The sequence below is a fragment of the Zingiber officinale genome, chromosome 1A (assembly GCF_018446385.1).
Source record: "Zingiber officinale cultivar Zhangliang chromosome 1A, Zo_v1.1, whole genome shotgun sequence".
In the NCBI taxonomy this organism is placed as follows: domain Eukaryota; kingdom Viridiplantae; phylum Streptophyta; class Magnoliopsida; order Zingiberales; family Zingiberaceae; genus Zingiber; species Zingiber officinale.
The window spans coordinates 137,076,197-137,088,828 of record NC_055987.1 but is presented as its reverse complement, the minus strand read 5'-3'; the positions used below and the strand labels follow the sequence as shown (position 1 = coordinate 137,088,828).

The window sequence follows — 12,632 nt, the reverse complement described above, 5'->3', positions numbered from 1 at the left end:
GACAAGTAGACAACTAACCTCCATTTTCGCAAGCAATTCAGTTGCATTCGGAGAATAAATAACGATGTGCCTAGAAGCCGGCTTAATAAAACCTTCTCTCACACCATTGTCAAATAGTTCGAGCAAGGAATTGTAGTAGCCATCAACATTTAACAAACCAACCTGTGTCAAAAAAGGAAGAAATGTTTACATGAACAGACATTTTCCAGAAGTTTTGTGAAAAAGATGCAAACTCACTGGTTTATTATGAATTCCGAGTTGTGACCATGTTATCATCTCCATCACCTCTTCCATTGTTCCATATCCTCCTACAATAACATTGCGAATTATTTTCGGGAACTAGGTAGATGTTAGAAAAGCAAACATGACAAGAGAAATTATTTAACACTTACCAGGAAGTGCAATGAATGCATCAGCTTGTCTAGCCATCACAGCTTTTCTCTCATGCATATTAGAAACTACCTTTACCTCACCTACTGTTTCCCCTGAAATCTGAAACAAAAACAGGATAGAAAATACCACAAATTATCATTCCTTTGATAAAATGAAACCTGTAAATTAACTTAGCATAATTTTCTACACAATGAAATCCTACTCGAGTTTTTTTTTATTTGTTCCTACCATTATATATATACATATAGATAGATGCAAAAGTACATCTAAAGAGGCTTATATACTCATGAACTGATCACAAAATTCATTTACTGTTGAAAGGCCTTCTGGAAAAACTTACTCTAAAATACAAAAGAAACAACAAAGTTCAACAAGTTAAGTCATTTGAAAGCATATATTCATGAAGGAATAGCAGATTAAACATAGTCTATGGACAAAAGATGGGAGAAAGAAGGCTAAAAACCATACCTCAATTGGAACAAGAGCTTTAGGAATCACCCTGCGCACGCCAAATTAGAATTTTCTTCTAACAACTGCGCAAGAGAAGAAAAGAAGATGAAAAACAAAAAAGTAAGTAGTACCCAAGAACATGGCATCCACCATCATAAACTGTCTGAGAAATCAGCCCCATTAATCCCACGCTTCCACCTCCATAAACTAAATCGATTCTCTTCTTCACCTACAAACACATGAAATAATCAACATATTTGTTTCATGATGTCTTGATTGAAGATGAAGTTGTAGAAGTTAATTCGTCTTCGAGGGAGGGAGTACCAGTTCACAGCCCAGCTCCACAGCCGCATCGCTGAAGGAACCGGAACCGGAACCGAGAGTGCGATGCTTTTACCTTGACGAAGGAATTGGAAGCGATGAGGGCGTAGTGATCGGGATCGGAAAGAGAGAGATCCAAACGCTTCAATCGCACAAGCACCTATCTTTGAGCAGTAGCTGACATCCAAGTAAGTCAAATTGCACAATCTTGGTGCAACAAGTTTGACAATGGCATCGTTCATTTCACTTCTTGGAAGCTCCAACCTCTGAAGGGAACCTGCACTAGACAGATAGAAGAACAGCAATAGTGACGATCAGTCATCGAAACAAAAGTTCACCCAAATCTTTTAGAGGACTAAGTTCTCACCAAACTCAAATTGACCTACTAACAAGGAATGAATGTGTTATCCTCCAAACAAAACAAAGAACAAATTTACCAGAGAGATGTCATCTAGAATGGTAAGTTACAGTGTGGTAATTGGCGAGAGGAATTTATCAACAAACTTTTAAAAAAAAAAACAGTACGAGGGAAGCATAAAAAGTGGATTATCCTTTGCACCTCTAGTTGTTACTCCTACATGAAGGTACCATGATGTATGTAGTTGGCAAAGACAAATCTAAAATAGACCTTCATTAAAAAGATGAAATTTCCAAAACGAAGGCGACCAGAAACTCAATATTTTCACTGGCGACTGTTACCAACAGTTCGTCTCCCTGTTACTCTGCATGGTGATACAGGGAAGACTCCAGATAAAGCACAACTTCATGAGAACTTTTGTCATTTTGTACCACGAGCTTGGTTTGTTTATCAACAATTTGTATAATTGAGAGTGACAGCGACAAGCATACTAATTAAGTCATCATTTAACGAAGCTATCTCCATGCATTAAGCAGATGCAAGCTATTAAATTCAAGGGTATTAATCAGCTTGAATGAGATGAGATGAGATCTACATACTGGTCTGCAATTAAGGTGAACATGGACTTGGTATGGAGGCCGGAAACACTGAGCCTGCGGAAGGAGCCACAGCTGCGATCTATGAGCATGTGAAGCATTTTATCGAGTTACTCTGGCTTGCAGTGCTGGCTCCACTCGTCGATGTCGATTTCCTGCCAGCAGTAGGGGCCCAACACTACCCGCGACCACGATTTGCAGACCCTAGGAATAACGGTGAGGATCTCTTGGAGAGGGAGGTTGCGGAAGATGAGGCCCAGGGCATCGGGGATCAGCTCCTCCCACGCCCTCGCATCACTCCCTTCAGCCATGTCGTCGCCGCCGCCGAGAGGAATCAACCTACATTCCTGTTCGAGCAACCATATCAACTGGCGAAATGAAAAAATCCAGGAGTTTGCAAAATGAGATGAAGGTAGATTCACAGGAAATTAGGAGCCAGAAACAAAAATCCAGGAAAATTATAAACAAATAAGACAAATGAAGAAATCAACTAACAGATCCACGGAGACATTGAAATGGAACCCTAACAAGTAACACCTCCGTAGTGGAATCTCGGGCGACTAAGGAAGGGAACTGCCCTATTAACGGCGGGGAAAGCAAAGAGTTTAGGTCGAATTGAGCTCCTCAGAGTTTTCTGCTTCCTTTTGCCTCAACACGAGCTCGCCGCCGTCGTTGAGCAAGCAAGAGCCTTCAACCGAGCCCCCGTGCCGGTGAGGCCGGAGCCGCCGGACTGGCCCGGCCAAATCGTGCCGGCGAGCGTGGAGAAGAAGCAGGTGGTTTTGATCTTCCTCATCGATCCAAGATCCAAGAAGGGGAAGAGATGCAGTAAGGGGAAGAGGGAAATGAGGCTGAGAGAGATGGTCAGGAGGTTTAGGTTTAGACTGAGAGAAGCGGCGCGATATTAATTTAGGTTTGGAGGGAATTTTGTCAAGTGTTGTAAATTTTGGCTGGTGGAAAAATTAAATTATTATTTTTGGTTCATTAACACCGGATTTTAAAAACTGGTGTTAAAACCGATGTCTATTAACAAAAAAAAAGGTGCTCATAGACATCGGCTAAAAAACCGATGTCTATGAGCGAAAATCTGCTCTCATAGACACCGGTTTTTGGAAAAACTGGTGTAAAATATTAAAAGACATCGGTTTTTGCTCAAAACTGTTGTTGTTCCACCGATGTCTATGAGGGTTTTTCTTGTAGTGCCTCCATCCTAGAACAAGAAATCTACTCCATAAAACAAGGAAAAAAACCCCAAGAAAAGAAGATTACAAGCATTCTTATCCCTCAAATCCAAGAAAAGAGAGAAAGAAAACTTATCTACAAAGAAGAACGTCTTCGAATCCAATCCTTGCTTTCCTAGAGTCGATTCGGTGAAGATCTGCCCTTAGATCGCCGGAAATCCCTCCAAGAATGGTAAGGAACACCCCAAATCTTGTTTCCCCCCAAAAGGGGAAAAGATCCCCTTTGAAATGAAGAAGAAACCTTTATATAGAGGGGGAAATTCGGGCGCCACATGGCCCCAGGACTTGGCCGTGTGTGGGACACGGCCTGGCTCACTCCCCTCTCTGCCTGTCTCACACTGCCGTGTGTGAGACACGGTGGTGTCTTGCTTTTGCCAATACTCCCCTTGCACGGTCGTGTAGATCTACACGGCCTGCACTGCCTTCGCCTCTGGAAACCTGGCACGGTCGTATGGTGTACACGGCCAGAGCCTTCTTGCTCACTGGAAACCCTACACGGTCGTGTGGTGTACACGGCCAGGGCCTCCCTAGTCTCTGGAAATCTTACATGGTCGTGTGGTGTACACGACCTAGCTCCATTTGGCTTCAAATCTTGACACGGCCGTGTGAGGTTCACATGGCCAAGCCATCTTCCTTTCCTGTTGCAGCTACACGGCCAAGGATCTCCACACGGCCTGGGTAACCCCTCATGGCAGGGTCGTGTGGGGTACAAGAATGGTGCCTTCCTCCTTTGCTTCGCTTGCAGATTTGGCCTTGAACATGAAACCTTCACCAAATTCGACTCCTGTGTACAGAAAATGCACAAAAGCATATCTCCGAACAGAAAGAGTAAATATGCTAAAAGGAGAGTTGAAAGTATGAAAATACGTAGACAAAGCATGTACAAAGTATGCAAATGTGCGTCAAAATATGCTAAACAAGTGTATACAATCTACGCACATCATCAACAAGGTAAACAAACTAAGTCAACCCACAAACCAACAAAGTTAAATCGAACCAACTCAATACTTGAGCTCCTACATTTAGACTTATTTGATTCACACGGAGCCAAATCACTAAGAAGAAACCAATAATGCTTGGTAATAATTGATGATTACTCAAGATTTACTTAGGTGGAATTTCTAAAATTTAAAGATGAAACTTTTGAAATCTTTAATAATTTTTGTAAATTAATATAAAATGAAAAAGATACCAAAATTAAAAGAATTAGAAGTGACAATATAGGAGAATTTAAAAATAATAAATTTACTGAATTTTGTAAAATTAATGAATATAATCATGAGTTTTCATGCCCTAGGACTCCCCAACAAAATGGACTAGTAGAATGAAAAAATAGAACATTACAAGAAGCTGCTAGAACCATGTTAAATGAATATAATCTAAGCAACCAATTTTGGGCTGAAGTAATAAATATAGCATGTTATGTTCAAAACAGAATATTAATTAATAAATTTTACAATAAAACCCCTTATGAAATATATTATAACAAAATACCCAATCTAAACTATCTAAAAGTGATGTAAAGTACACATATTAAACACTAAAGACTATTTAGGTAAATTTACATCAAAATCTACAATTGGTGTATTTTTAGGGTACTCCACAACTAGTAGAGCCTATAGAGTCTATAACAAAAATATCCAAAAAATTGAAGAAACAACCAACGTAATTTTTGATGAAGAAAATGACTTGCCATATTTAATCAATGAAAGTAATCATCAAAATATAAGAAAAATAGATGATGAAGAAGATAATCAATTTAGACCTAAACCTAGTGAATCAGAAGAACCAAGTGTTGACCCTAACACAAGACCATCTAGGATAAGATCTAATCACCGAGCTGACCAAATTTTGGGTGACCCAACCCTAGGAGTACGAACTAGATCATCATATAGAAACCTAAGCCAAATATCCCTTATTTTTAAAATTGAACCCAAAACTATAGAAGAAGCCCTACCTGACCCCTAACTAGATAATTGCAATGCAAGAAGAACTAGCTCAATTTGAAAGAAACCAAGTCTGAGAACTTGTACCTAAATCTACAAATAAATCTATAATTGAAACTAAGTGGGTATTCAGAAATAAACTAGATGATAAAGCTGAAATAGTAAGAAATAAGACTAGATTAGTAGCTAAGGGGTTCGGCCAAATAGAAGGATTAGATTATAATGAAACCTATGTACCTGTGTCTAGACTTCAATCCATCAGGATGTTGCTAGCCTATGCAGCATATAAAGGATTCAAGTTATACTAAATGGATGTAAAATCTGCATTCTTAAATGGATTCATCAAAGAAGAAGTTTATATAAATCAACCCCGAGGATTTGAAGAGTTAGACCACCCAAACCATGTCTTTAGGTTAAAGAAAGTCTTATATGGACTGAAACAAGCATCTAGGGCTTGGTATGAACGTCTATCAACATACCTAATATCTAAGGGATTTAACCAAGGACAAATAGACCAAACACTATTTGTTAAAACCTTAGAAAAAGGTATTTTTATAGCTCAAATTTATATAGATGATATAATTGTTTGCTCAACCAATACTAATTTTTTAAAAGAGTTTATAAAATAATGGAAAATGAATTTGAAAATGAGCCTAGTAGGAGAACTTAACTTTTTCTTAGGCTTACAAATAAAACAAACAAAAGAGAGAATCTATATTTTTCAAATAAAATATGCTAAGGAATTAATTAAAAAGTTTGAAATGGAAAATTTCAAAAATATAAATACCCCAATGGAAACTAATATTAAAATTGACTCTGACTTAAAAGAAAACCTGTAGATTTGAAAAATTATAGGAGTGCAATAGAAAGTCTATTATACCTAACTGCAAGTTAACCTGATATTTTATTTGCAGTAGGTATATATGCTAGGTATCAATCATGTGCAAAAGAATCACACTTAACCAATATAAAAAGAATACTCAGATACATTAAGGGAACCCTAAAGGTAGGACTTTGGTACCTAGGACTAGCACGTCTGACCTAGTTGGGTATTTTGATTCAGACTATGCTTGATACAAACTAGATAGAAAAAGTGCAAGTGGTAGCTGCCAACTTCTAGGTTAGTGCCTAGTAAGTTAGTCCAGTAGAAAGCAACATTATGTTACCTTATCCACTACTGAAGCAGAATACATAACCATGGGGGAATGTGCATCTCAACTATTATAGATGATACATACTTTAAAATATTATCAACTAGAATATAAAAATATAAAAATCTTAATTGATAACATAAGTTCAATAAACTTAACTAAAATTCCAATACACCACTCAAGGACTAAACACATAAAAGTTAAGTATCACTTTGTAAGAGAGCATGCAGCTAGGGGTGATACTGTACTTGACTATGTTGAGTCTAAATCAAACCTAACAGACATTTTCACAAAACCCTTACCTGAACTTGAGTTCAGTACACTTAGAAGATAATTAGGTATGTGTACAATAGAATATATTTTAAAGTTTGTCAAAATCACTCCTTTTATTAAGTTTTTTCAAAACCATCTTTTAAAATTCTAGGAAAATTATTTTCAAAACTCCCAGTTTTATTAGTATTTTCAAAGTTTGGAAATAGTTTAGGACTTTCCCCTTAGAAAACATGTACCCCCAGGTTTCAGCTAGAGCATCTCACAAGCACACTAGGATTACCTTGCTTGTGTATGAAAAATACTTAGAATGGTGTAAGATGCATAGGGTATTGTCTGGACTTCGGAATGCTTATGTTTGTGCATCGACATAAGTCTAGGTAATAAATACCAAAATCAAATTAATTAAATTAAGTTATCCAAGCTTAGTCAAACTAACTAGAATACCTACTTAATTTGACTAACCAAGTGAAAGCTACTACCTCATAGTAAAACAGCTAGTAGGTAAAGGTTAGATATTAATGTTGAAGTTTTTTTAAAAACACTCATTCTTAGACTTTAGAACACTAATTTTTTTTTTTCATTAATCCAGGGGGAGTAAAAATTAAAAAAAAAATAAAAGTAAAAAAAAATCTTTTCTTTGAAAAGTTAAAGTTTTTTAAAGTTAAGCTCTTTTCTTTGAAAAGTTAAAAGTTTTTTAAAGTTAAGCTCTTTTCTTTGAAAAGTTAAAGTTTTATTTCAAAATCGTTTCTCTCTTCTATTAAAAGTTCAAACTAAGCTTCTCTATCTTTCTAAAGCTAAGTACTTAACTAAGCTTTTATCAAAATCTCTTTAAGCTAAGCGTTATAAAGCTTAATATAGACTAAGTGTTTTATTCTTCAAACTCAGTGTTTTTCAAAACTTTCAAAATCTTAGTCTGTTTAAAAGTATTTCCAACTCTCTCGAAAGTATATTTTGATATATGTCCAAAGGAGAGAGAAGCTAAAGTTAAGAAAAAGAGAAAATTAAGGGAGAGCTAAGAACAAATTAAGGAGAAACATAAGGAGGAGCTAACAAATAAATTAACTTGCTCTAGATGCATTTTCTTTCATACTTATTGCTATATATTTTACTTAACTTTGAATTGTGTTGCCATAATTAAAAAGAGGGAGATTGTTGGTGCGAATAGCATCAGACGATCAAACCTGTGTTTTGATAATGGCAAAAGGTTTAAAGTTAAGTTGTCTTGTGATCTAACATGTGTTGAAGCAAGTGTGCAGGAAAGTCCTAAGTGTATTTAGGAAAAAATCTTAGTGATTCTAGACAGGTGGAAAACTCTAGGAGGCGGTAACCCTAGGTGGAAAGTCTTGGCAAGTCGAGCACTTTGGGTGAAAGTCTAGAGTCGGGGACTCTAGGTGAAAATCCTGGTGGTCGCGAACTAAGTGGAAGACTAGACGGGTCGGGGATCGGATGCCCAGCAGAAAAGTCCTGAAGACTCAGACGCTAAGCAAAAGTCCAGTCGGTCTAGAGATTTGATCTGGCAAAAGGTAAACCCTCCTAAGAGGAGTAGCTGATGACACGTTCCCCGATGAGGGAACAGTAGACGTCAATTCGACCTAGAGTTTCAACGAAACTCAAAGTCAGAATCGGACAGTCCGAAGACTGTCAAAATAATTTATTATTTCATATTTTATTGTGCTAACTCTATTTTCCAGGGTATGTTTAGTATTTTGGACTAACGTATCTTTCAGGGAGCGAAAAGGACTTAAAAGGCTCGGATGAACAGTGTCTGAGGCGCCTCCGGGGCTGTTGGAGGTGCCTCGGGTGCTTTAGGCGAAGGCTCTGGGTAGCAAGACGCGAAAGAGCCTTCAAGGAGCTTGAAGGAACCTTGGATGACGGATGGAAGGCACCTTCTATGGAGCTTGAAGGTGCCTTCGGATGGATAAATAAGGTAGGCTTCGGAAGCTTTCGTCTCCGACACGGAAGGGATAAATATCCCAGCTGGAGGCGCCTTCCATGGAGGCTGAAGGCGCCTTCAGCAGGCTATTTAAGCCAGTCTCAAGCAGGTGCTGAAAAACACTTCTCCTTCATAATCTTCCTACTGTGCGCTTCTCAAAAGATGATCTGACGAAGCTGTAACACAACTCCGACAACCAGATGCTTGAAATTCCTTATTCGTAGTTGTTGGTATACTTTCAATTATTATACTTGTAATTTTCGAATTGATAGTAAATTGCCCAAAGTAAACACTTAACGAGTGTGGGGCTTGGAGTAGGAGTCACCACAGGCTCCGAACCATGTAAAAGAAAAGTGTTAGCGCTTGTTTTTGTTCAACTTTATTTCTTATTTCCACTGCGTTTTTACTCGAACTGTCGAAACAAGTGGAAAAGTCACGAGCGCTATTCACCCCCCCCCCCCTCTAGTGCTTTTCAATCCTACACTAAGTTCAAAGAACTATAGAGGCCAATAAAGAAGTGCCCACATTTTTCGTAGATCGATATAAACAATGCCCACATCAAGACGCTTGTATTGTAACAAAGTCCTATAACACAAAGTACAAGTTAGAAATCCTATCATGCGTCCAAATAGCTATCCTAAATCTAAGTCCAATTAGAAACCATAATTGAATCATCTGAATCATCAATCAAATCCAATTAATCCTATGAACATGGAAAAATCAACTTCCAACCATAACCGATCAACCTAATCCACCAAATCGAGATTAATATCATTATCGATGATCTAACTCCTCTATAATGTTCCTCAAATCTAATAGCAACATAACAAAACTAAATGAGCAGAGCTAATAGGTCAAAAGGGTGCATTACCCTAGCACCGACTTTCCCTTCTTCTTCAGTAGTGATGCATAGCAATAACAAACAACCTTCTAGGTCAAGGGTTAAGGCGATCGACGGTGAGTTGCCTTGTGACCGGAGCAAAGATGAAGTGACTCGATTGGATTAAGAACCAAAGAGATGGAGTAGTGACTGGTTCGTTCTACAGCTTGACCCAGCCGAAAAGGGAAACAAATGGTTGCCCTCACTGTAGTCAGCGGCGACGCTCGTGGCTAACAAGGAACCGGTGGTGACGATGATGAGAAGAAGACGGTCGGCTGTGGATGACAGATCGATCGAGCAGTGCCAACACTTAGCTGTGGAGCAGTGGTGGTGCAAGCAGGCCGCAGGAGGGCTGCCTGTCGCTCCTGGTGCAATCGTGTCCCACATCGATGGACATGTTAGTTGTGCCAGAGGTGTCCAACCCTTGTGGGTGTTGACGTCGTCGCCCAATGGTCGATGACGCACGCGAGTGCGAGCCACGTCGGCATAGTGACAAAGGAAGACGGAAATTGGCCAACGAGGAGAGGCTAGGGCACGGGAGATCGAAGGCTCTCTCAAAAGCTCGTGTCGAGTGATCAGGCACTGGTCGGTGTCGGGCGATACTGGCCGATCGACGATCGGGCGATGGCAGTGAAGCCGGCGGAGGTGGCTTAGGGGCGGAGATCGGGAGGGGAAAGGGGGAATCAGCAATAATGAAGGGGAGGACTTAGGTTTCTATTTAAATACCTAGGTTAATTAAACCAAACTTTAGGTTAATGGAATTAATCAACTCCCAACTTAATTAATATTTCAAACGGGCTTTCTCTAAGCCTATTCGATTCACCCCCTTAAATGAAGTATACAGACTCTGTTTAAATCCCGAAAAAAATCTAAAAAATCTTGAAAAATCCAATAAGTTTATTTCTCCAATAACACTTATTATTTAATTTGACATATATCACATTCTCCCCCACTAATAAAAATTTGGTCCCTAAATTTACTAATCTAACTCAAGGATCCTCATCTGAGGGTAACAACTAAGCAGCACCCTTAAAGACTACTCCATCCTAATATTGTAAACAAATCTCCAACCGTAAGGGATTAAGGTTCCCTTATAAAATTACATGATGATCTACTCCCAAGTAGATAGTGATGACCCTGTGGGTTATGAGTTCACCCAACTTCCACTACTCCCACATAGTTGCCTAGCTAATTGTGGGTAAACCAACTACCTCCAAAGTCCATAATGCACATTATCAGTAGATCCTCTAACATCTGTATAGTGCACTCAAACTGTCCATCTAGCCGAGAGTAGAAAGCTGTATCAAAATAGAGCTCTATACTCATGGCCTGCTATAAACTCTGCTAGAACCGTGATGTGAATCATGGATCTCTATCCGGTATGATACTCAGAGCTACACCATGAAGTTTAGAGATGTTATTCAATCCAAAGAATCTATCCTATGGATCAGTAGAAACTGAGTAGATTTGTTAACCGATAAATAATTACCCAAATCACATCATGTCCTCTTCATGTCCTAGATAATCCCATAACAAAGTCCAAATGGTCACTTAACCTCTTGAATGAGAGTCTACCCATAAAGAAGGTATCGCCACAATTCTCATAATCATGCCCTTAAATATCCCCTAATAGACGTTGACAAAAGGTCAAACACTATGATCAGACATATAGACTTCAAGATCTTGGATAAATAAACATATGGTCAAGTTCTGGAGCTTTTTGATGGAAATAATGTTAGTTGAGTCGACTAACCATTGCCTTGTAACCCATTATACTTCTATTACTCTACTTAAGGTTCGGGAACCTCTAGCAATGAGCAATAGAAAAGGAGGCAAAGAAATACTAGCTCTCCATAGCATCTCAAAAAGCAACACCAAATATGCTTTGCCTCTCAAAAATCATCTTCTATACCTTATCACTAAGAAATGTCATGATCTCACAAGTGATAAGTAAATAACTCTGTCTTCTCCACATCATTGCAGATTATATATCTCAATACACCATCGAGGAAATTTAACCATATCCAATCGGTCCATGAGTCAAGATCTCCCAAGGAACAACGTTAGGCGATTTGTTAAACCATCGCCATGTTAACCATTATACTTTGATTCCTCCTTCTCAGGTTTAAGAACACCTGATGATGAGCTATACAGAAAGAGGTAAAGAAATACTATCTATATCTCTCTAGAGCATCTTGAAATCATCAACAACAGATACTTTGTTTCCTCGAAAGTCATCCCCTGCATTGTCCACCAAGTAACGATCGAACCCTATGGATGGTATGGAGTTAAATCATCCTTACCTACATCTGTACAAGTAATGTACTCGAATGTGCCTTCTAGGTTATCTAAACAAGCACGAGGAACCCAAGGTTTGGAATCTCTATGAAATAGACTAAGTTGATCCTTTATTGACCGAACCAAAAAGAGTAAGTCGGTCCTATACAGACCGAACTATTATAAGTAAATTAATCCTCTACTGTCCAAGTCAACAAGGGTAAATCAATCCTCTACTGACTGAACCAACAAGAGTATGTAACTCTAACTCTCACCCAACTAATAATAGCAGAAGCTAGTAATATTGGTGATATGGTAGGGGAAATCCCTTGAGACTGTAAACTTTGATCTTCAATAATTTTATTGATAGACCCGACCCCTGTTTCCCAACTCGGTATCAGTTGGTGTCCCAGAAAATTCTACATTCTCTGCATCAAGTTCGAATTCCAAAGTGTCAACTAATCGTGTTCGTAGTCATCATCGACCATGACTAAAAATAAGACTGACTCACTAAGTGTCACTATGTCAACACCAGGTAAATAGATACCTAACAGATAGGTATAGAAATAACTATACAATCTAACATAACTAAACAAGGTAATGAACATAACTAGTATGATAACAACTAGAACAACCTTATCTCTTATAGCTTGGAAATGTCCTGCCGCTGCCTGGTGCCAAAACTCGAAATGTCACATTAAGAAAATAAATCACAAAATCCAAAACATGAAAAGCAGGCTTTGTAAACCTGTGACTCTGATACTAATAAATTATCACGTCCTAAGGGTAAGGTTGTCTGACGAAAATCGGACAGCA

The 12,632-nt window shown here is 38.6% G+C and overlaps 1 pseudogene; it reads right to left on the bottom strand.

Annotated features, from left to right (window-relative positions):
- Positions 1-12,632, bottom strand: part of LOC122003602 — a 28,067-nt pseudogene that overhangs the window by 423 nt on the left and 15,012 nt on the right.